General features: G+C 39.7%; 1 pseudogene; it reads right to left on the reverse strand.

Moving 5' to 3' along the window:
- Nucleotides 1–1,457: 1,457 nt before the first annotated feature.
- On the reverse strand, nucleotides 1,458–11,981 carry LOC146895877 (U1 small nuclear ribonucleoprotein C-like; annotated as a pseudogene).
- Nucleotides 11,982–25,082: the final 13,101 nt, after the last annotated feature.

A 25,082-nucleotide genomic window follows, 5' to 3' on the forward strand; every position in this document is an offset into this window, starting at 1 on the left:
GAGGGAAAGGGGAGAAGGGAAAAGAAACAGGAAGTGGAATTTTTTGCTTGCTTTCTTTCTTTTTTCTTTTGGAAATAGGTGCTTGTTTCCAAAATGGTATCACTAAAGGAGGTTTGTTTTATTTTTGGGGGGTGATATCTTGTTTGTATTCTAACAAATAAAGCTTGCCTGAAGATCAGAGGGCAGAGGTAGCCTCGAGTGAACCATAGAGGTCTGGAGGTCTGTACAGACAGACAGGAAGTGATATGGCAAGGTACAGAAAGAAATATAAGGCGGGAGGAGACAGGGTTCAGCCCCTTTTTGACTCAGGAGTTAGCCAGGTAAGAGCTGGTTGTGGCTTGTTCCTTTCTCTCTGACCTTTCAGCATTTGCCCCGATATCTGACTCTGTGTTTCTATTATTATTAAGAACAATTAGAACTCATGCAACAGCTTTAAAAACCAAAATAAACAAAATCTGTCATTGGAAATTTTCTTTAAAAAATAAAGATAATTACTTATTTTAAAGGATTGACTATATTTTAAATAACTTACAAATACAAAAGATTTTTTTGATATTTTATCCTATAAAAACTAAACCTTGTTAAATTAATCATATGAATGTAAAAGACCAATAGGATCAAAAATACTGGATTTTAGCAATGATGTGATTCCCAGCTGCAAGGTGAGTTAGGATGAGGTGAGATTTGTCTCCCTCTGACCAGGCCTCTGAAACCACCTGGGCTGGGACCTGGGAATAAGGGAGGCAGCGTGACTCACTCGGTGACAATCTTCGTCACACAATGCTTTGCAGTCCTGAACTGAGACACACAGACTGCCCTTTAACAAAGCAGAAGAGTTGGAACTTTGTCTGTGTCTGCGGACTGTGAAAATATACACTGTTGGTTCCAAAGAACAGCGGAAACTGCACAGCCAACTATGCACAAACTCTGAGTCTGGTGGGTAACTCCTGCCCTTTTCTTGAAAGGAAGAGCAGATGATCTTGACTCAGAAGAGCAAATGTTGACCATTCATTCCCAACTGAGAAAGTGAGGGTTTGCAAGTCTCACCAACTCAAGAGAAGATAAAGCCTATAATCACATAGATTTCTTTTTTTCCTTTTCTTCAACTAAGTGCATCCTCTTCTTTGCTTGATGTGTGTGTGTGTATCAAAATAAGAACCTGCAGCAGGAAATTGAGTATGGGAGAAGTTAAGGGTTTTGTTTGTTTTTGCTTTTTTGTTTTAACTAAAACAGCTGACAATTTTATTTCAACAGTTCACAATACAAGTGAAAACTGTTCTTTTTTATCCCCCCTTTTCCCCTCCAAAATATCCTCTGCTAGGAAGCAGGGAAGTCTTCCTCACCATACAACTACAGACAAAACAAACAAACAAACAACAAAAAATGCTCAGGTTTAGAATAGTGATCTCCTGGTGAAACAGAATAAGATAACGAAACTGATTAAGAGCCCTCTGCTCTTATCTGTCTGGCCCAGTCAGGCCAGGCTGAGTGGGCACCATCATAGAGCCAGCTGGAGGTCTCATCATTGAAGTCCAGGCATCACAGGCATGTGGCCTTCCATGGGTGTCCTCAGTTCAGGAGCAGGACCCATCGGCATCATTTCAGGAGGAGAAGGGCCCAGCATTGGCATCTTCTCCAATGTGGGGAGCAGGCATCTTGCCAAGGCAAAATGGACCCTGGAGACTTGGGAGAAGAAGGATCACAGCCCCTGCAGGAGGAGGAGGAGCAGAGAATGGAGCAGGAGGTATCTTCCCTTGCGGAAATGAGGCCGTTGTCTTGTCAGTCAGTCTCTGGGCCTGCTCTTCCAACCATCTCTGGTAGGAGTCTCTCACGTTCTCTTTTTGTCTCCTGCCACCGCAGTGTTTTTCTCACACATGGAGAATCACAGTAGCCACAACAGAACTTAGGCATGTTGCTCTAAAGTCAGTTGACTACCAAGTTCTGCACTGCCAGGAAAAGTGAAGTTGTTGGGTTTTTTTTTTTTGTTGTTGTTGTTGTTTTGTTTTGTTTTGTTTAAATCAAATGGCCCAATGCAACCCATATGACAAAGAAAACCTTTAACCTGGCTGTGAACTCAGTAAGGTTGTATCATTATTCAACGTTCTTAGTTCCTAACACTATGGAAGGCATGTCCTCAATCACTCATTTTTGTCAGTAGTTAGCTAGAGCAAACCTTAACTATTCAGTAGTTTAAAAACCCTACTACTGATGGCTGAAAAGATTGGCTCGTCTTTCAGAGGACCTGGGTCCAATTCCTAGCACCTGCGCGGCAGCTGACAACTGTCTCCATCTCACCCAGACTTGCTTGCGGGCAAAACACAAATGCACATGAAATAAAAATAAATCTTAAGAAAGATGTGACTTTAAAAAAAAAGACTTCCTTTTTATTTATTTATTCTTTTATTTATCTTAATTTTCCTGAAGAAGTAAAGATGATTTGGCTGTGGGAGGTCTTCTCTAAACATTTTGCTTTGAACACACACTAACATTCATTAATTTATCTGAAATTAATTATCATTAATTATCATGAAAGCAAGCTAAATTCCAGCCTCTCCTGAATTCCACCTGGATGAGCTGAGAGAGCTAAGAAGGAAACAGGAAGCTACCATTTTGTTTTGTTTTGTTTTTCCCGAATGCGCCAAAGCAATCTTGCCTATGTATTGCCCTATGGGCCTGAAACTCAGACTAGGGTTTTTTTTTTTTTTTTCTCAGCTGGCAAACGGCCCTGGGTAAACTCTCAGAATGTTCAGTTTCCTCTCCCAAGATTTAGCAAGGGACTCCTTTAGTTCAGGACAAATAAGTTGCAGAAGAGCAGTTGCTGTCTCTTGCCCATAAGTATCTAAATCCAGACTGTTCAGGAGTGACCAGGGACCAGCGTGGGTGGGAAGGGCAGTGGGGGCGGGGGAGGACAGTGGAGGGAAGGGCAAATGAGTACAACAGAAGAAGAGGTCTATTTACGAAAATACCAGGATTGAACCCATCTTGTATGCTAACTTTAAGACTTTTCTGAAAATTGTGTTAATTAAATAAAATTCTAAATTGAAAACAGTAACACATTTTAAAATAACACATTTTAAAATTTCTCTCTTCTTAGTATGGCAGGTATCAAGCAGACACAAAGACCCTCTGCGCTAACTGCAGGGCTGCAATGCTTCTGCCCCCTGTCCTCTCTCTGGGGTGTCCATTTACCTACTGTGGTCTAATCCATGCTATCCAACTACAGCTCTCAAAGAAGTGGGCATGTAAATATCTCCCAGGCTGCCCTGAACCCCTGTTTATACTTCCTGTGCCAATGCTAATGATTGCATTGACTTAATCCTTCAGTGACCCCAGGGCATTTTGTCAGTGTCAAAGCCAGGCTGTGGAGTAATGGGGTGACAGTCTGCCAGCTCTGTGTCAGTACACTAGCTGGGGAAAGACTAGGCCTTGAAACCAGGAGGCCAAAAAGATGCTGCTGCTGCTGCTGCTGCTTCTTCTTCTTCTTCTTCTTCCTCTTCCTCTTCCTCTTCCTCTTCCTCTTCCTCTTCCTCTTCTTCTTCTTCTTCTTCTTCTTCTTCTTCTTCTTCTTCTTCTTCTTTCTTCTTTTTTAATTGTCTGGGCAGCCCATCTAACTCGAATTCAACTTTGAGAAATCCGTACAGGCAGCTCTGAGAAATCCCAGCAGGCTTCCCTTTGTTACCAGGAGAGGCAGAGAAAGTGTCAATACAGTGATTGATTGGGATTAAATTTCCTTTACATCAGCCAACACACCAATGAGTATTGAGATACCATAATAAAATAGCTAGTTGACAGAATCTGAAGAGCCAAGTCCTAGGAAAAGAGCCGGGTTTAAGTGTTAATAGAACTTGGGACACACTAATTCTCTGGTGTCTAGAGATAAGTCCAGACACATGTGAGCAGCCCGTCCCCAACATCCCTCACTAAATCCTACTTTGCAGACGCAAGTGTTTTCCAAAACTATTTCAATGCTTTTGTCTGGCTTTGGCTTCTATAGGTTGAACTGATTTGTTCTTATACCACCTACTGATTTCCAAGTACAGAAAACACATTTTCTATATTACATTAAACCAGGGGTGGAGATGGAGAGAGAACTCGTTGATAAAAAACACTGACTCCTCTTCCAGAAGACCCAGTTTTAATTACCAGCACCCTCATGGTGGCTCAGAACCATCTTTAACTCCAGTCTCAGAGAAGCTAACTCCCTGTTTGGTCTCCTCAGGCTATAGGCACACGGTGGAACAGACATTCATGCAGGCAAACACCCACACACTGTGTGTATGTTCATGTCTGTGTGTGTGTGTGTGATTAAACCCTTCAGTTCCATTCCCACTCTCTTCCCCATATAGTAGCTTTTGTTTAAGTTCCTGATTATTAGTATCTCATTATAACTGTAACTATAGAACTGGCGTCTGTGACTTAATTGTTGCATAATGGGAATGTTTTCGTTCCTGTAATGATTTTAGTATTTCTTAAAGTTGAAAATTGCCTGAATTTTTTCTTTGCTTAGACTTCTAACTTTTCTCTGAATTTTCAATATGTTACATATTCTAAATATTTTGCTGGATATGTGTGTGTTGCAGGGAGATTGAACCCGGGACCACCTTATGTATGTCAGGCAGGTATTTGAACTACATCCCTACACTCATAGTCCTGGCCAGAAGCATCGTGTAAATACCAGTTGTATACTTTTTCAAGAAGATATCCTTCCTAGACTCTTACACACATGAACGCTCACACACACACATACACACACACACACACACACACACACACACACACACACACCTTAACAGTTCACTTACACACTCTCATCTAAGTGGTTCTTCTTCCTTCCCTACTGAACAGCTATGCCACTGTCACCCTGAGATGTCCTCACCACTTTCCTGATAACCCATTCTCCTATTGGTTTCACAAACTTTAACCTTTGTGCTTTGAGGAAACGCCTCTCTGGGTGACTCTTCTTTCCATGACATGAATTTATCACCCGTGTGGCTACCCTGACTTCCTGTCCCCAGCTGCTTCATAGGAAGGAAGGCACACACTTGTTCTCTACAACAGAAATGTGAAAAGAACTGAAGCCGTAGTAATACAGACACTGAGAGAAACAATTAATAAATGGGACCTCCTGAAACTCAGAAGCTTCTGTAAAGCAAAAACGTGGTCAACAAGACAAAACAGCAGCCTACAGAATGGGAAAAGATCTTTACCAACCCCACATTGGACAGAGGGATGATCTCTAAAATATACAAAGAACTGAAGAAATTGGTCATCAAAAGAACAAATATTTCAGTAAAAAAAAAAATGGGGTATAGACAGAGAACTCTCAACAGAAGAATCTACAATGGCTGAAAGACACTTAAGGAAATGATCAATATCCTTAACCATCAGAGAAATACAAATCAAAACAACTCTGAGATTTCATCTTACACCTGTAAGAATGGCCAAGATCCAAAACACTGATGACAATGTATGCTGGAGAGGTTGTGGGGTAAAGGGAACACTTCTGCATTGCTGGTGGGAGTGCAAGCTGGTACAGACCCTTTAGATATCAGTATGGCTATTTCTCAGAAAATTAGGAAACAACCTTCCTCAAGACCCAGCAATACCCCTTTTGGGTATAGACCCAAAGGATGTTCAATCATACTACAAAAACACATGTTTAACTATGTTCATAGCAGCATTGTTTGTCATAACCAGAACCTGGAAAAAACCTAAATGCCCCTCGACTGAAGAATGAATAAGGAAAATGTGGTACATTTACACAATGAAGTACTACACAGCAGAAAAAAATAATAACGTCTTGAAATTTGCAGGCAAATGGGTGGATTTAGAAAACATCACATTGATGCGGTGTAACCCAGACCCAGAAAGAAAAATATCATGTGTATTCCCTCATAAGTGGCTTTAAGACATAAAACAAAACAAAATAAAACAAAAAAACAGTCTACAGTTCACCAAGACAATAATGAGGACCCCAAGAGAGATATACATAGATCTAATCTATACAGGAAGTAACAAAAGGCAAGATCTCCTGAGTAAATTGGGAGCATGGGGACCATCGGAGCGGGTAGACGGGAAGGGAGAGGAAGGGAGGGGAGTAAAGAAAAACGTATAGCTCAATAAAATCAATTTTAAAAATATTCTTTCCCTTTTCATCTGTTCTATTTTTGTATTTTATTTGCATGTATTCTTTCTCTCCCCCCACCTCCGAGTTACACTTTGCAGACAAAGAATCTTGCAATAGTTTAGTAAGGGAATGGTCATGTGTGCCTTTGCCTTGGGCTAGGTAGCAAGTCATGTCAACCTTTACCTTCCCCCTATCTCAATTGTTGACGGAGGTTTCTGTCCCATCAGGTAGATCCCACAGCCGTTCAGTCCCAAATAAACACACAGAGGTCTACGTTAATCATAAACTGGTTGGCCTAGTAGCTCAGGCTTATTAATTAATTCTTACATCTTACATTAACCCATTATTCTAATCTGTGTTAGCCACATGGCTTGGTACCTCTGTCAGCAAGGGATTCTCATCTTGCTTCCTCTGTGGCTGGGTTATGACCACAGACTGACCTTTTCTCTTCCCAGAATTCTCCTGGTCTTGTTGCCCCTCCTCTACTTCCTGCCTGACTACTGGCCAATCAGCACTTTATTAAAATACAATTGACAGGGTCCAGACTATTGTCTCACAGCATTCACCCCTCTTTTTTAAAAAACAAAACAAAACAAGAACTCTGAATCAAATCTCCTTTGGTTACCTTTTCTTCTGTCCATTATCCATAACAACTTGTAACCAACATTCTAAACAAATGTTGACAAAGATCCATAATCCATTTTTAGGGAATGCGGGGTTTTCTAAGCTACTTCATGCTGATTGGGGGCACTGATAATCTTATGGGGACTTAAAGAAAATTTTGAATTATGGTCTAGATATTCTGTGAGGCTTAATCATCTCAGTCAGCAGTCTTGAAACTGGATGCAGAACTCAGAGGAAACTCCAACAGAAGTCATCTGAAATGTTGGATCATCTGGATCATCTTCTCCTATTGGAGATTCTTCAGGGGGGTCTTCCTTGGCCAAACATGATTTTCCTTAGCCCAGAATGAATTCATAGCCTCTCGTTTCCTGTGGAAACAAAAACAAAATCTCTTCTTCAAAGTAACATACCTTTGGATTTAAATTTTGAAGTCAAGGTATTTTCAAAATATATATGTTTGATTAATTCATCATCATTTATAATCAAATAGCTTTTAACAGCTTTTGCTCTTTCCTTAGCCATCAAACAATTAAAAGAAAACACAGTAACATACAGTATCCAGATTCTCTGTATATTTTCTATCTTTATGTGGCTTTATTTTAAACTCTATTTCTTTTATTTTTATTTATTTATTTATTTATTCCTTTTGGAGACAGGATTTCTCTGTGTATCTTTGGCTTTCCTGGAATTCACTCTGTAAACCAGGTTGTCCTTGAACTCACAGAGATTCACCTGCCTCTGCCTCCAAAGTGCTGGGATTAAAGGTGTGTATAACCACACCAGACTACTCTTTCTTTCTTTTTCATTTTAAGGACTTTATCCTTTTCCTTTATCTCCCAAGCCTACATATATTTTTAAACACACTATAAAACATTTAGAGGTTTTCTATATCTGAATCTGTCTTTATTGTACATCTTTGTCTGACCACATGAATCTAATTTTCTTAGCAATATGGCTAGGATTAAAGCCGTGGCTTTGATGGCTGGATTCAGCCCATTCTTTAGCTTTCTGAAAGTCTAGCTTCATGGCAGAGGTACTGGCTGGAACCATGTTTATTGCCACAACTCTATGGTGTTTCAAGGTCCCTGCCACTATCAAGAAGCATGCTGTCAACTATTCATAAATGTCAAACACCATTTAGGTGTTTGGTGGAAGGGCCTCTTAAAAGAGATGCAAAGTTTGGCAGTTAAAATTGAGTCAGGAAGTCTCTCTTAAATGGGATGTGTTTGTCTCTAGCAAAGAGCCCATCAGAGAAAGTGCTGCTCTCAACAAGTCATGCTAACCTCTATTCTTTTCTGTCTAGAATTACTTCCCAAGCTTTCCCAGGCTTTACGTGGAAGCAGTTGACCATATGGGTACCATTTGTTGACTGAGGTTTCTGTCCCACTAGGTCTTTCAGTATGGAAGTTTTTATCTTATTTTTTCTTTGAAAATACTTTCATGCTTTTTTCATTCTCATCTCTGGAACTCTAGGGGTGAACATTCTTGATAAATCATGCCATTTTACTTTGGTCCGTTATATCTCATTTTCTTTAACTTCACTTTCCTGTCCAAAGCTAGAATCCAAACTTTGCATTGTTTCCATGATCACATATTCAATATCAGAGAGTTCTTTCTAGCTCTTTAATTGCTGGTTTTCTTCCATCCTGACTGTTCACACATATAATAAATTTATTCTTAATTTGATAAAATATTATAGTTTATTTAAAATCTTTTTATTGAATGTTATTATGTAAATTCCTACATTTTAAACCAGGGCAACTTACTCTCTGGAAGTCGCTCTGTGTGTTGCTTGACTCTGTTCTCTGGTCTGTCTCTCTGGTCATCGCACAGAATCATGGGATACAGGTATGGATGACTGTCATTTGCAGTTTATTCTCATGTCATTAAGATATTGCTCTAAACCAGCGGTTCTCAGTCTTCCTAAGGCTGTTACCCTTTAAAACAGTTCTTCATTCCATGGTGACCCCCAATTGTAAAATTAATTTTGTTACTACTTCATAACTGCAATTCTGCTACTGTTATGAATCACAACATAAATATTTGGGGAGAAAGAGTTTTACCAAATGGTTCATGGTTCACAGGTTGAGAATCACTATTTTATGGCATCGTACCCAATAATGTTACATACTGATTGAAGATTTGAAAGAATACTGTTTGCTGACCTTTGGAAAGGATCTCTATATTGTTAGAATTTATGATAGTCATGTTTTCCAGGGTCATTTCATTGTAAAGATTTATCAGAAGGTAATGTGCTGGCCAATAATAAGAACCTGTGAATCTTAGACATTAAGAAAAAGAAAACACGTAAATAACATTTAAAATAAGAGGCAAAAATAAGGCAGTTTTCTGCTCTGCTGTGCAGTGTTGGGTGCTACCCAAAGGTTCCTATCTTTACTGAAAGAAGTAACCTCCACTTCTGATTTACTGGTTTCAAGCATGATTTTTAGAATAATATTCCTATGCTGATGCAAACAGAACATGCTTACTGTAGACATTTTAGAAATGTGGAATTACAGAAAACCCCAAAGGAAGCAACAAAATCAGCAGCAGCTGTCCCACTCAGGGAACACCCTTGTTATCAGTTTGTTTTACAGCCTTCCATCCTGGTGCAGGCGATAGACATTTGGGGAACTTAGAAAGCTGTGAGCTGATGTCACTACACATAGTGAGTATCTTCCATGTCCCATAACATGGACAGAGTCTCCTTGTTCTCTGTTAGCTGACCGTCAGGCAGTGTGAGTTGTTTATCATCATAACAATGCCACACAGAGACCCTGGCACAAAAAACCATGCGAACCTTCAGCAAGGCAATCCCAGTTTTACAGCACCTGTAGCAATGTGTTACAGCTGATTTGTCTGTAACTTTATTAAATAAGATTAATTCATATTTATACAATGAGTTCATATGACATGCATGTCGATTCAACCAATGTCAAATTCAAACAAGGAAGAGTTAAGTAATAAAGCAATATACCATTAGAGTTTCTAAAAAACATAAAATTCTTATCTGGCGATGGTGGTACATTGCTAATCCCAGAACTGAGAGACTGAGAAAGGTTGCCATAAATTCAAGGCCAGACTGAGCTACTTTGCAAGTTTTTGTCTCTATGTAGTCAGACAGAAAGACAGATGGAGACTATAAAATTCTCAAACAACCTTGTTTTTTTTTTTTTAGGCAGTCTGATTAATAACATTTTATTTTTTCAATAATTACAAGTTTACACTGAATTGAACAGCTTTATTTAAATGTAGCAAGTGAATAACTGAGTCAAATACTGATCATTTTGAAATTGTCAAATGATTGCTGTCTTTTACTCCTATTATTTTAATTTGAGATAATATAGTTCTTATGGATAGTACAGATTCTCCTTTTTCCATTTCCACCAACTTTTGTCAAATATTTCATGTGCATCCCCAAGCCAGCAGATAGCAGCACTGCAGGATTTGATATGGGTAAGCAGCACCAAACTGCCACATTTAAAAAGATTATCAAGCAAATGTTCCCTTAAGTACAGTTATGGTTGCTTAGTGATATCACTGCATTCTGTGTGAACCAAATTATGCCTAATCAGATACATGTAAGCCACATCATATCATTGGTGCCTTAGCTCCTGTTCCTCTAATTGCCAACAATGTTGAGCATGTTTCCGTAAGTGTTTTGATTGGCTGTTGTTTATTAATTTCCAGCATATGCCTTTCATCTACATTGCAATGTGTGTAACTTAGAATTATAAATACTATTTATGAATGGAGAGCATAAAAACTTGTCATAGTTGATTTGAATAAAAATATTTAATTGAGCAGAGTTAATGTCTGCATATGGTTTATGGTGTGCGTGCATCTGTTTGTTTGAGACCTACAAATGTTCCTAATTCTTATGTATGCAATCAAACAGCTCAATGTTTCCTTGAAATTATTTTGTCATATTGCTTTAAGAGATGATATGATCTGATTTACTTTCATTTTCTTTCTTTGTGTGTGTGTGTGAAGGATAGAGATAAGGTGTGTAAGTAAATCAGCCTACCTCTTTTCTTCATGGCTAGTTTGAGTTAACAACAGAACTATATTCTATTAGTATTGTAACTAATTAGTTTAATAGCATTTTCCGCTAGTTCCTTTTTCCACCTCAGTTGACATGTAGTCCTATTTACATAATGTTTGTATATTCTTAAATTTTTAATCCAGTTCATTAAAACTCCATTCATATCAGTGATTAGTTCAGGAAAATTTGCATATTTAATGCTGACTTTTTTTCTGTCTAACTTCGTGTTGTTGAATTTTGTTATATTAATTGGAAATTGAATATAAGACTGGAAGGATTGCTCAGTGGATCAGACACCTGCCAAGCAAGCCTGAGAACCTGAGTTTGATTCAGGGAATCCACAATAGAAGTTATCCTCTGACCTATATACATGTGCATACACGCCTCCACACCTACACACATACCATGATAGTAAAAAAACATAAAATGTTTTAAAAATTATTCGTTTTCTCATAAATTCCTACATATTTTCAATCAGCATTCTTGTAATATTCATTATTATTGTGACTTTCCCCACAGCATAAAGTGGCCAGATTTCCTTCTTTTGCCCAAGAGTATGAAGCTCAGTGAGACAGCATTCTGAGTGCTAAAACCAAGAAGGTCCAGATTAGCTGAAATGGCTGATGACTCTCCATAATACAGCCAATACAATGCCAACACTGGGTCTCTTGTGAGTTTCATTTTAGCGTATTTAAATCATTTCTCTTAAAGTCTGTTCTAAACGGACAGTTTTCTTTTCTTTTTAATTTTGAACATCACATATAAAAAGAGAATTTGAAAGTGTAGGTAGTGTTTTCTGTCTGCAGAAAGATTTAACTTTGCCTGAATATTGGAGTAAGAATGTTGCACATGACCTTGAGCCATTCAATTCAAGTGGCTGAGGTGAGTCAAAGCCAAGGCTCTCCCTGTGGGAACTGGCCTCTCAAGGGGAGGGTGCAAGTGAGTCTTTGAAAAGAGCCCCAGTGGGAAACCTGGGTGTTTACCAGAGCAACTCTCCTTCTTCTGTTGAATCCCCACTCTAGCTTGTGCCATTAGCTTGTCAGGTCTTATCAAGTTCTCTTTCTCCTCCGTTATCTCCTCCTCCATCCAGCACTTCTGAAAACTGCCTAGCTTCTTTGCCTTCAGCCAGGTTCCTACCTGATGGGTGCTTTCAGTGGGAGAGCTGGCCAATATGGAGTCTGTCATGTAGTGCTTTTCTTTCTAAGAGCTTAATTCTCAAGTCCTTGCCACTTTGGTAGCTCTTCCATGTCTTCACATGTGTAGAAAGGAGCAGCGGGTTCCGTTCCCACCTGGCTCCCGTATGGCTAGCTTTACATCCAGAAATAACAACATATAAACTGTATTCTTTTAAACATTGCCTGGCCCATTAGTTTTAGCCTCTTATTGGCTAACTCTCACATCTTGATTAATCCATTTTTAATAATCTGTGTAGCACCAAGAGGTAGTGGCTTACTGGGAAGGATCTTAACCTGCGTCCATCTTGGAGAGGAGAGCTATAGCATCTACCTCATTGCCTTTTTCCTCCCAGCATTCTGTTCTGTTTACTCCACCTACCTAATTTTCTGTCCTATCAAAGGGCCAAGGCAGTTTCTTTATTAACCAATGAAAGTAACACATAGACAGATGACCCTCCTCCATCACACAGGTTGTGGTTGCTCTTGATATCCAGCTCATTGTTTTTTGTTGGTTTGTTTGTTTTCCTCAGTGAATAGCATTGGTCTTTGAGAAGGTCACTTAACATGGTCCTAATAGAGACATGTTCGTTTCTTTTTCTAGTTAACTTCTGCTTACCTTTTCACTAGACCCTTTCATCTACTTTTCTTTGGTTTTTTTTATAGATATTTCTGTTTTATAGATATTTTTGTTGGCCTTCTTGAGTTGAATATTTATATTTCCTTTCTTTTCTCGCTCCAGACATTTCTTTGATGAAATTTTATTTTGAACTTGTTGACTAATTTCCATGAGAAATAACTACCAAAACCACAAAACTTAATGCAGTTCTACCCAAAAAGCTATTCAAAAAAAAATTGGTGATTTGCTGTCTAATGTCCATTATCTATTTCCTATTTCTAAATAGTACTCAGATTCATTTCAAGTATCTGCCCCGACCCCTCCAGTTAAATGACTTTGTACAATTCTGGTTCTATCCCCATCCCAAATTTTGGGCTTTGCAATGGTTTGAGTCAAATTATACATTTTGTTCCCCCTGGCTGTGGTAATTGGTTCAGGTCTACACAAGTGATCTAATCAAATTAGGTTAGAGTGAACTGGAGACCCTTACATGGAAACCTAAAATACGAATATTCTTTCTCTCCTCCATAGTAGAAAGAGTGAATCAAGCTATGATTTTTTTTTTCTTGTCTTCATTTTGCATCCATGAGTGAAGTCTGCCAGGGACTAGCATGATTCATGCATGGAATTGGACAGAGCTGTAGGAGGCAGGGAGCCATAGACCTGGAGCCCTGCTTACACCATGCTGGAAACCACCCTCCAGCTGGCCATTTTCATTGCTGAGCCAACAGATTCCTTTTGTTATTTAAGCCACCTTGAATCTAATTGACTTTTCTTTCACTCACAGCCAATTGCCTTCTAAGATACTTGGGTACCAACAAACATCTTGTAAGGATGATGTGCTACGGAAAAGCAAAACTAAAACAAACGCAAAAGGAAAAAAACAAAATACAAATTGGATTTATGTTCTTAAAATTATACTCATCGGCTCACTAAATCAAAACACAAGCCACTCATGTTAGACATCAAGAGGCTTGCTTTGCTCCTTAGTGTATTTCCAGTACCTAATGCTTGACATTTCTGAAAGAAATATTAAGTACGTGGGGTTAAATGAGTCAATAGTTCTGGTTATGTATAATATTTTTGTCTAAAACTATTAGAATGGACTTTCAAGTATTAAAAGTAAGCATATCGTTGGTGTGTAACATGTTGTTGGAGGGGATCTCAGCATCTGTGTGATCTCATTCAAATGAAATGCTTTGGTCCTAAGATTGATCAGAATGAATGGGTATACTCTAAACAATGCGTATAAATTAGAAATACTTGTAACAATAAATTCTGTGCCTGTGCTTCTGCAGAGTATCAATTTCCTTGAGCAGCAGCAGCAGCTTATAAACAAAGTATAATGAAGCTATGGGATGCCCCCAGCTCCACCGTCTGCAAAATAAATGAATAAAATTAAGATCACTTCTAACTCAAAAACTAATAGGAGTCTAGAATTCTAAAGCTATTCTATCTTCATCATAGTGATCAAAGTCATTCACAGTTTCAATCTATTTTCCCAGTAGCCCTTGTGGTTTATCCTGTCTACTGGTTCTGCTATGAAACTCAGACTACAATAGCTTAATAGTCTAGTGTTTCCACGTCCAAAGACCAAGAGCCCTTCAGCAAGGGACTGAAGCTCATATGATTAAAGACAGCATGAATCATCTTTGTTTTTTATTGAAGAGAGGAACCCACCAAAGATCTCTTCAAAAGGGGTAAGATGGAAAGCTGGGTGGACAATCTGAGTCTGACAGGATGGTACCCCGAGAAAAGGCAAGAAATCAAGCTGAAGCGGTTTTGCTAGCTTAGAGAGAGCTAGGAGTTGGGGAAGGAGAAGTGTCACCAATATTCTTATATTGGAGAAGGATCTGAATCCCTGCCAAACTGCTAATAGCAAATTCTTGGCTCTCAGTGTGTTCCCCACCTCAACATCTGCCACTGGAGGAGAGATAGCAGGCAGGAGGAGACTGGAGGGACTTGTCCCATAGTCCTGGATGGTGGAGGAGTGGCGAGAGTCCTCAGCACAGCTCAGGTGGCAGCCAAGTGGCAACTTGAATGCCAGATGGGAGAGTGTCACATGCTGCCCTCTGGCAAACACAAGGCCATTTGAGGGATCTTAGAAGCCCTTCACTTCGAAAATGGACATATGGTGCCAAAGAGAAAGGTACAAAATTTTACTCTCTAAAAAATGGTGAATAAAACCAAGATATTTCTTATTTGGAGGGGAGCCATATACAATGGATTTTTTGATAAAGAAGACAAAAACTCTCATGGAAATCTGTAAAAAGCAGAAACTATCAAAATGAGAACCATCAGTAAGGCCCATTCTTTAAGACAGATAGATATACCAGATCCTTCCCTTCACGTTAAAATTTTGCCTGTCTTTGTCCTGTTCCCTCATCCCCGAGCTCAACTTTCTCCACATTACTGAGTTGTGTAGAGCACATTTCCACTCCGCCAACATTGCTGTTGGCACGGTAAGAGATTCCTTCAAATAGGAAATTACTACTTTAAAATCACAGGACGCTTTGAAATCGAGAGAGTTGAAAAGATGGCATTGTGAATTAGCACAGCAGACAAACAGGATCTGGAAGGAATTCCTTTCACATTATTTGGACGTGAAGAAGGAAGTAGGTCAGAAAATTATGACCCCTGCATATTTAGCCTAGTATACATCCTCATTCCGGGCAGCTAATTGTGAGCTATTGAAAACGAAAGCTTAAAGAGAATAACATTACAAAAAAAAAAAAAAAAAAAGACATTCTCATAGCTTCTCCTCTAAAGAGTCCATAAATAGGTTGGGAATTATCTCCTGGGGACCTTTGCAACAGCTTGTGGGCGGGTGGCTGTAATTAACAGCAGCCAAATGAGAAGTAATCTATTTAAACACTACCACCATTTCTTATTTTTTCTTAAAATTATAATCATTTCTTCCTAGCTTCTTTGTTCTGAAGATATATTTCTATTGGTCTCCTCCTCTTCTTCAGATATCAAAGAAAAACATGTGACCTAGTGAGGCAGAAAGGAAAACACTTCTGTAAGCATGTGAAATCTGTAAAACTGGGAAAGCAAGTAAAAGTGACTAAAAGCATTACATCCCTAATTTCTGTGTTTGTTATTACCTAGGTGCACAGGATGTGTGGTAATTGTATAACCATAGGCTCATTTTTTTCTACTGAATGTAAAAATGTTCAATCATGAATCTGAAAAGGGTTAGGGTGGTTAGTTAGAAAGTAGAAAGATAGATAGTGCTTCTTTCGGGAACTCAAGTGCTGGAAGAAGCCAAAAGATATGAAATTTTCTAAGATTATGCAGAATAAATAATTTCCAAGGATAATCTGTCAATATATTTCCTAGAGGAAGGAATGCGCACACACACCCCCACACCCAAGCACACACACACACAAACACACACACACACACACACAAACACACACACACACACTCACACACATTCTTTTATCCTGATTAGTTGCTGCCAGGTCAGTGTGTGGAAAGTACAACATCCCTAAAATCTTGGGATTCCTTAGGCTGCAGAATTCAAGGAAATTCTCAACGTTTTAACTCATTCTTGCACTGGATTGAGTCTTAAATGTCACATGCTAGGTGCTTCCATCTGCTTACCCAAACATCAGGTCTTCTTCTCCTAACCCTGAATGGTTCATGAATACTATGATAGAGCAGTGTATTATAATTGGTGAGCAGCTTTATTTTTACAAATCCCATCAATACCAATTTCTAACAATAACTATACCTAAATATCCAGTCAAATTGCCCTTAAAAGTGTTTTATTTGTTTGAGACCAAGTCTCTCTATGTGACCTATCTTGCCTGTAGCTCACTGTGTCGACGAGGCTGGTCTCAGACTCACAGAGATCGGTCTCAGCCTCCCAAGCACTAAGATTAAAAGTGTGTGCCACCATGCCTGACCAAACTCCAAAGTTTTAAGATGTTATCAATTTGCAGGCTGTGGTGGTGCACACCTTTAATTCCAGCTTTCGAGAGGCAGAGGCAGAAGAATTTGAAGCTAGTCTGTGAGTTTGAAGCTAGTCTGGTCAACACACAAATTCCAGGAGAGTCAAGACAACACAGAGAAACCATGTTTCAAAAAACCAAACCAAATAAATCAAAATCTAAAGAAGTATAAATTACAAGCTTTGGCCACAGAACAGAGAGCTTACATTCTCTGAAATAATGCAGTATGACTAAAACCAATTCTGCCTTAGCATATGCACATGGTGCAAAGGCATCTTTCATCCGGTTAGAAAAGTGCCTTGGATATTTGAGAGTTCTGTATTCATGTCTGCCACCTTCACAGGGCCCAAAGCTCACCTGCCACTATCTCAAACTCTGTCTTCAGAGAACTTAACATTTCAGAGAATGGGGCCTGAATAGAGTCAGGCTGTCTGGATGAAGACCAGAAACGGTAGCCACTGAAAGCTTGCAGATCTCATCCTGAGGGTTCACTTCTAAGATTCCAGAGGATGCCACTAGCAAATACCCCTGTGAGCTTGGGATTGTCAGTGCTAACCAATATTCCCGGTAACTGTCCAGACGGAAACACAGGCGTTTCATCGCAGAACTGGATTAGCAGCTGGGGTAATGAAGACAGAAATAATACAGTATCCACCATGAAAATCCCAGGACACCACCGGTAAACACAGATTTACTTTCACTTATTTCATTAGTCCATAATTAATACACATGGGAACATGTCTTTTCTCCTCTGTGGAACTTTGTCCTGTTTTGCTTGTTCGCGTGTGTGGGGTTTTTGTTTTGGTTTTGGGGTGCTTGTTGTTTTTTATTTTTTGTTTTTTTTTTTATTTGTTTTTTTTGTTTTTATTTTTTGTTTTTTATTTTATTTATTTATTTATTTGGTGCTGGAAATTCTGGAAAGTCAGAGAGTGTATAGATAATAGATATAGATAGTTTATAGATAATAGAGAGTTAATAGATAACAGAGTATAAACCCTTGGCTGATGATAATTTTTTATTAGAATAGGATGCATTCTCCCAACAAAATATTATTTTATAAAAGCTGTCATTTTGATCCCAGTATATTTTTTTAAATAGCCTTTAGGCAAATTTTGGAGATTTTTTTATTTTTTTGGGAGAAAATGAGATCACACGGTCCCAAATAGGTATTTCTGATAAAAAGCTGATTTTTTTTAAGTACTGAAAATACATTTTGCTTTTTAGACGCGCTAACATCTCCACAGCTGTTATGTGTTTAATTAAATGGGTTGCACATGTGTTTATAATGCAGAGCCCTGTGGTCTGAGAAAAGCGTCCCTAGGGTGTATGGTCAGCCTTTAGCATCGCTGAACTCTCCTCTGGAGGTCATGGGAAAGGGGGTATACGCTTGAATTTCCTCCTTCTCCATCCACATGTCCTCCACCAACTCCTGGTGGATAAACAAACCCGTACTGCAAAGATGATACTGAGGCTGACCTGATCCATTCTTAAGTACCAGACCTGTGGGCACATCCTCCGCCCAGCTCAGCATGTGGGTCCGGTCCCACTTCCCCTGACTTCAGAGCGATGGTTTGCCCCTTGCTCTATGGATCCCAGATCCCAGCACCTACTAGGACGCATCCAGGCTGCGACACCGGTTCTTCCTCAATGAACTGAAGTTCTCCAGATGGCAGCAAGCGCCCAGCATGCAAATTCCTGGCAGCAGGGAGCCTGTCAAGTGGCTGCTGCTGCTTATTGTTATGGCCCCTCCCCACCCCCTTCACACACTAGCAGAAGAAGGGCCATCTGTCGCCACGGGGCAGAGAGGGACTCTGCAAGCGGCACTCTAGTCTGTGCCATTTAGCAGCCCCAAGACAGCCTTGAGCTCTACCATGTCTAAAGCTCCCTACCTGAATCCCCAACCCAGCCCCATGAAGGAGCAGTTTTCTATCAGATTTATTGTATGATTTTTATGTACCACAGATAAAAAAAAAAAAAGTCGATTGTTTCTCTGTTTTAGTTCTGGGAAAGGAACAACATGAACCGACTTAACACAACATCTCTCTCCACCACTAGTGAGAAATGGCTGAAGATGGTTGAAACGTGCACTTGGAAGAAAAAAGTATAATCCGAAGTTCAAAGGACACAGAGGTCAGGAGTGTGGCTTCCCGTTTGCTTCCCCACTCAACCAAAAACTGTATCTTCCAACTAATAACAAGCTCCCATTAGACTTGCTTTTTTTATAAATAGAGAACGAGCCATTGTTCAAATGATTCTAGGCATTAGAGAGGCCTCAAAACCTTGTAAGTCTTGACAGTTTGAGTCTATTGAAACTGTTTGTTCTTGTTGAACATTTCTGGTCAGATATATCACTGCTGTGGCACGGTTTCTACATTCTTGGTGTTTTCTTGGTAACGATAGGGGTTGTCCATTGGCATCACTTCAAATTACACCATTTCCCCTGTATCTGTGCAAATCTTTTGTTTAATAAAAGTAGCACTAAGTCTCTATAGACAGAAATAACCTCAAAATGCTTGTATTCTCTACTTTTCAAATCTACCATCTATGTATTTCCTTAAGTGTACAAATCCTTGGGGAAATTCCTAGCTATCGACTGTTTTTATATGTAGCTTTTGATTTGCATGCAAGAGTAAACTATAAATTATATTTTCTGATTTTTTTCCACCAACATGACACTTTAATCTCCTCATACCAGATGTCACTTTCCTCTGAAGAGTCTTTTCCTCCTCGTGCTTCATTCTGGTTCCGGGCAAGTGTGTGACTTGGTGATGGAATCCTTGGAGAATAGCTGGGTCTGTTACGCTCTGTCTCTTCTCATGGGTCCTGGTTGCTGCAGAACACCCGTTCCCCCCTGCGCAGGCATGGGACCCGCCAGGGTACTAGACACAGGATAGGGGCCCCGCGTTGTTTTTCAGTGAACGCTGTTTTCCTCTCACCCTAGTGAAACCTCCAGCGCTATGTCATCTGTAGTGAAAGTACCCTTTAGACCATCTATTCTTGCTCCTATTCCTCAAGTTTCTGAGAATCCAAGCATAGTGGAGGATATTTTTGCTTTTTATAGAGGTCCTCCCGGAAGACTGTGGCATTAGTAAGCCTAAGTTTCATGATTTACATCCCTCTCTTGATGAAAGCATATGTCTCTCTGTCGTAACAAGCAGAACTGTAGTATAAACAGGTCTTCCAATGATAGGAAGCACGTTCCTGAATGAATACCAGGAGTGAGGTGGTTGGAGGAATAAGGGTTGTTGAATACTAACGCTTCTCTGGGTGCCTACCAGGAATGTGGGGTGGTTAAGGTGTAGCACTTCTCTGGGTGCCTACCAATGGTGTGCGGTAGTTGGAGCGTAGCCATTCTCTAAATGTATGCACACCAGGAGTCCAGGTTGTTGAATCATAGAGCTACTTTTGGTGCACACCAGGAGCAGGGTTGCTGGAACACAGTGTTTCTATTGGTGCATAACAGAAGCGGGGTGGTTGGATCACAGTTACACTGAATACTTAACTTTCAATCAAATTACTTCCCAAAGAGAAGCTATCGTCCTGTATCCAGCCAGGAGTAGACAGTATGAAGATGTGATGCTCTAATTTTGAATGACTGCTGGGAAACATCTGCTCACACATTTATTATTCATTTGGTTTTCATCCCCATGCTTTTGCGGACTTCCATTTCTGTATTCCTTCATGTTTTAATGGGTTCCCAGGTCTTCTGACTTCTTTGACTGATAGCAGCATACCAATGCATTTATCTAGTAATTATCACCTGTCTGTTTTCACATTACAAATATTTTTCCTTCTACACCTGCTTAATTTTTCTTGTGAAGGTCTTTGTTAAGCATAAGGTTTATATTTGAGTAGTGACAAATATATTAACTTTTCTTCTTCTCATTTGTGTTTTGGGGTACTGCTGGGGTCTTCCCAAATGAAATCACCAAGATAAATTCCTGAATTTTCTTTCATAAAAGTTTAGAGTTTTTCTTTTCAAACTTAAATCTTTAGTTGACTGAAGTGGAGAGAAGATGTTTTCTTTTCCTCTTTAAAGACAATGTAAAGTATCAATCCCAAACTATTTCCTTTCATGAGTAACCTCATTTCTCTTTCCTTTATGTTAAGAATGTTATGTTAACCGTGTGTATGCTTTCTGTTTTTTCTACTTCATCCTGTCCCACTGTCTACCTATGTATTTCCTGAACAATGTTATTTTTAAACAATATTTTTACAATATTTCTCAATTTTCACTTGGTCTTGACTCTTTTTTCTCTCTATTCCCAGACTTTTTATCACCCTATATAAATTATAGAGCTAGTTTTTGAAGTTACTCGTAAGTTCTGCTTGGAATTTTACTGAGGTTATTAGAGTTCATAGATAAAATTATGAATATGTAATATATGTAATGTGAAGTTTGCCAAACGTATCAGTTGTAGATTTCACACATTCATCCATAGTCTACTTTACAGACCGAAGAGTCTGATTGGTTTAAGTTATATCCAACTTATCTCTAAGAGAAACACAACAACAACAAAAGGTGATTTCTTTTCTTTGTTTAAAAATACTAGTATTAGACAGGAAATTCTTAAGAACTAAATTGACATGTCAATCTAGGAGTAGCCATAGAGTTAATTTTGTTTTAGGAGTCAGGTTGTGTACCGGGTGGTTTTTGATGACTTGACACAAGGTAGAGTCATCAGAGAGGGAAAAACCTCACCTGAGGAAATGCCTCGTTGAAATCCAACTCTAAGCCAATTTCTCATTTAGTGATCCATGCTCCAGCCCATGGTGGGTGGTGCCATCCTTGGGCTGCTGTTCTATAAGAAGACAGGCTGAAGAAGTCATGAGAAGCAAGCCAGGAAGGAACACCCCTTCATGGCCTCTGTATCAGCTCCTGCTTCCGGGATCCTGCCCTGTTCGAGTTCCAGTCCTGATTCCCTTCAGTGATGACCAGCAATGCTGAAGTGTGAGCCAAATAAACCCTTTCCTTCCCAACTTGCTTCTTGGTCATGGTGTTTTTGTCACAGTGACAGAAACCTAACTGAGACAGGCTGCTTCCCACGTCAAAGGACTCAGAAACTTGTTCTTTAATGTGTCATATAATATTTCATCAACAAGAAAACAGACTTCTTTGCCTTTATTAGAAATTTAAAAGACAGCTGGGTGGTGGTGGCACACACTTTAAATCCCAGCACTCAGACGTGTATCTCTGTGATTTCGAGGCCAGCCTGGTCTACAGAGCTGGTTTCAGGACAACTAGGGCTGTTACACAGAGAAATCTTGTCTCAAATAAAGAAGAAAAGAAAAAAATATTTTAAAGCTCATAGCTAACAAAACACATTGAGTTTTATTCAGTTCAGCTCAAAATGCTAAAATACAAATATAATTTAAAAAATAGAATTACACAGACTGAAATTTTCTAATTTTCCCCCACATAGTTACAATAGCATGGCAGATGGTTAAGTAACTTAATCATTTGTTAAGAGACCAATTCTTATGTTCCTTCTTTCTTTCCTTCTTTCTCTTCTCTTTCTTTCCTTCCTTTTATGTCCCAAAGACCCAGAAATCAAAGTCTTATTCCTGAGAGAAATGTAGCGTGGAGAAGCTCCCTTTGTGGGCCTCAACTGAAACCAGTTTCCAGAGACCAGTGTAGGCATTTAGCTGCAAGTATCACACGTCATGAGCTGTAGCTATCGCCTTATGTTCTAGCCAATCAGATTGCACAGGTCCTTTGCCAGGATAGATATGGTCAAAGATCCTTTATATTCATCAAGAAATTGGCAACACATAAGCAGTGAACTCCTTATAAGGGAATTCCATCAGAGTAGAAAACATGTTGGATTCGGTAGAATTCTTTCACAAAAGACGTTGTTTTTAAAAGTGTCTTGGTAATTAAACTACCATTGATACCCATGTTATAATGTTTCTAAGGGAAGATGGGCTTTTTTCCTATTTATGAGCACTAATTCTTTACTTCCTACTCATTATGTGGATGGTTTTATGTCAAGACATCACTTTTTGAAGGAATCCCATCTATTTTATATTTTTATCGGTGAGCGTGCTATAATTTGGCTCTTGTGTTCTCCTTTTCTGTCTGTTAAGGACTTACCTTGTGGTTCTAGCGTCTTGCTGAAGTGAATTTGAGGTGGGAAGTATATGTAATTAACATATCATCAAAGACACGGACTTTTGAAACAGGTAATATAAACTAAACTGTTACTTAGCTCTGTGACAGGGTTAGACGGTTCACACATTTCTTTGAAGCCACAGATTCTATTATATAAAGTTTTAAAAGAAATCAAAAACCATCATCACTGCATGAAATGTGTCTGAAATACAAGTTTCCAAAATTAAAGCGTGAGCAAATCACATGCAAACCGACATTTTAGACAGCAGAATAACCTACACGGTATGCAAAGCTAACTGGAGACTTTTAGACTTCCATTCGTTCTACAGCTCCGCTTTGCATCTGGCAAGTTCACAGAATGCTTGCAAGCAGTGTACACTCAGATCAGAGTTCAGAACTGCCTGTGGGAACAATTCATAGGATGGGTCCCTAAGGCACCGTAACTGCCAACCACTCCACTAGGCATTTTGCACAAAAATCCATAAAACGTTACTTTAGGGTAGATTCCTTGGCCTCTTTCTGCAAGGCCTGTGTTCCATTACAGCATCAAGCTGTGCAAAAGGGTTGACTTTTACTCCTGGCAGAGGGGAGCTTTTTTGGCATTTCATCAAATCTGGGATATCACTTCTTGTAAAACACATCATTATTTTACATACCACTAAGAAAGATTAAAAAGCTGCCAATTAAATTATGGCATTCTTTTTTATCTCTTTGAATTTTCTGTTGCAAACATAGTAAGAGGGACCATTCAGATTTGCTTGGGGTTATATATCATTCCTATGCCTCTATAAAAAGGGAAAATTAAACAAAATAAATAGGTGAAGGCATTTGAAGAGTTTTTTCATATTTCCAGCTGAAGGCTCCTAAATCATGAATAAGAATCTTAGATGTGTGCATTTCCCCAAAGCAGCATCAGAACCATCCCGAGTACAGATGATACAGCATTTCCTACGTGAGCAAACCAGTGTGGACCTCAGAGCTGTGCTCTAAGTCAGAGGCACACTTTTGCGAAGTCTTGTGCATACGAACAAACAGAAACATCCGTAGTGTGAACGACACCTAGCCCAAACCAGTTACACAATACCTAACTTGGGAGATTTACAAATGTGAAGACCTGCATGCCTGCAATCAGGGAAACGCTGTTCTCACTGGGAACTGTGACCCAGGCAAAAATCTCTGCTACTTCATGAAGGCAGTTTTAGACTATGAATCATTTCCTGCCGATCTGGATCTGCCCTTTGTTCCCTTTGAGGGGTGGGGCTGTCTCTAATTCTCTTCTTTGGGGGTCTGTGTTTAATTCCTCACTTGCTTAAATTCCACAAAGCAAATATAATCAGTGGCCAACCAGGGCTCCCTCTCACAGAAGGTCATGATGTGGGAGGGCCCCAGCAAGTGCTGAATAGCAACTCAATTAAGAGCCTGGGGTAAGGAATTTCCTAGATCAGATTGGCCTGTGGGCTCTTTTGTGGAGCATTATCTTGATTGTTAATTGGTATAGGAGGTACCTTGCCACTGTGCGTGGTGCCATGTCTAGGCCGGTGATCTTGAACTGTATAAGCTAGTTTGGTATCAGCCAGACAGCGTGCAACAATTCTGGTTCCTACTAAATTTCTTTGACTGTGAGTGAGAGCCTTGCTAGGACGCAATGCTATGTGGAAGAGAAAGCAGACCTGCCTACAAATCCCGCCTTAGGTCCTGGCTTCCCTCAGTGATGGGCTCTAATGTGGGATTATAAACTATGGATCTAAAACTTGAAATAAACCCTTTTCTCCCTTACACTCATCTCAGTCCGAGTAATTTATCACAACAGGACTGAAACCAGGACAAACCGATTGTCTCAATACCAGAAAGAATGATGGGCTGAAGAAAAAGAATAAGAAGAGAGGAAGCATAAGGGGAAAAAGGAGGAAAAGAAGGAGGAGAAAGAGAGGGAGATAGAGGAAGAAGAGGGGTAGAAAACAGTGACCAGCTCTAGGAACAATGACATGGTCCTGCAGATAAGGAAGCTTGCTACCAAGATGCAGATCTGAGTTTCATCCCTAGGACCCACACGATGAGAGGAGAGCTAACGCCCACAAATTATCCTTTGACCTACACACACACACAAGCACATGCAAAAGATTGATTTTGTGGTCTTTTTAAGCACCAAAACCTTCTATTAGCAATCAATGAGCTGGAGTTCTTTAGCTCTGCCTAGGTGGCATTCATGACTAAGCAAAGTGTAGTTTCCTCAGTCTTAGCCTTCCAAGTTGTGAGCAGCGCCAAGCTTTTATGGGCTGGACCATCAGACCAAGGGGCTGACGTCACTAGGTTCTGAGAACTAACTGCTTACGCGGGCTCTGGAGATGGGACACCTACAGCTGTAGGTGCTTGGGTCACAGGCATCTCACTCTTAGCTTGGATGCTAGTGGCCTCACACTCACC

This window comes from Myodes glareolus, chromosome 1 (assembly GCF_982192425.1).
Source record: "Myodes glareolus chromosome 1, mMyoGla1.1, whole genome shotgun sequence".
In the NCBI taxonomy this organism is placed as follows: Eukaryota; Metazoa; Chordata; class Mammalia; order Rodentia; family Cricetidae; genus Myodes; species Myodes glareolus.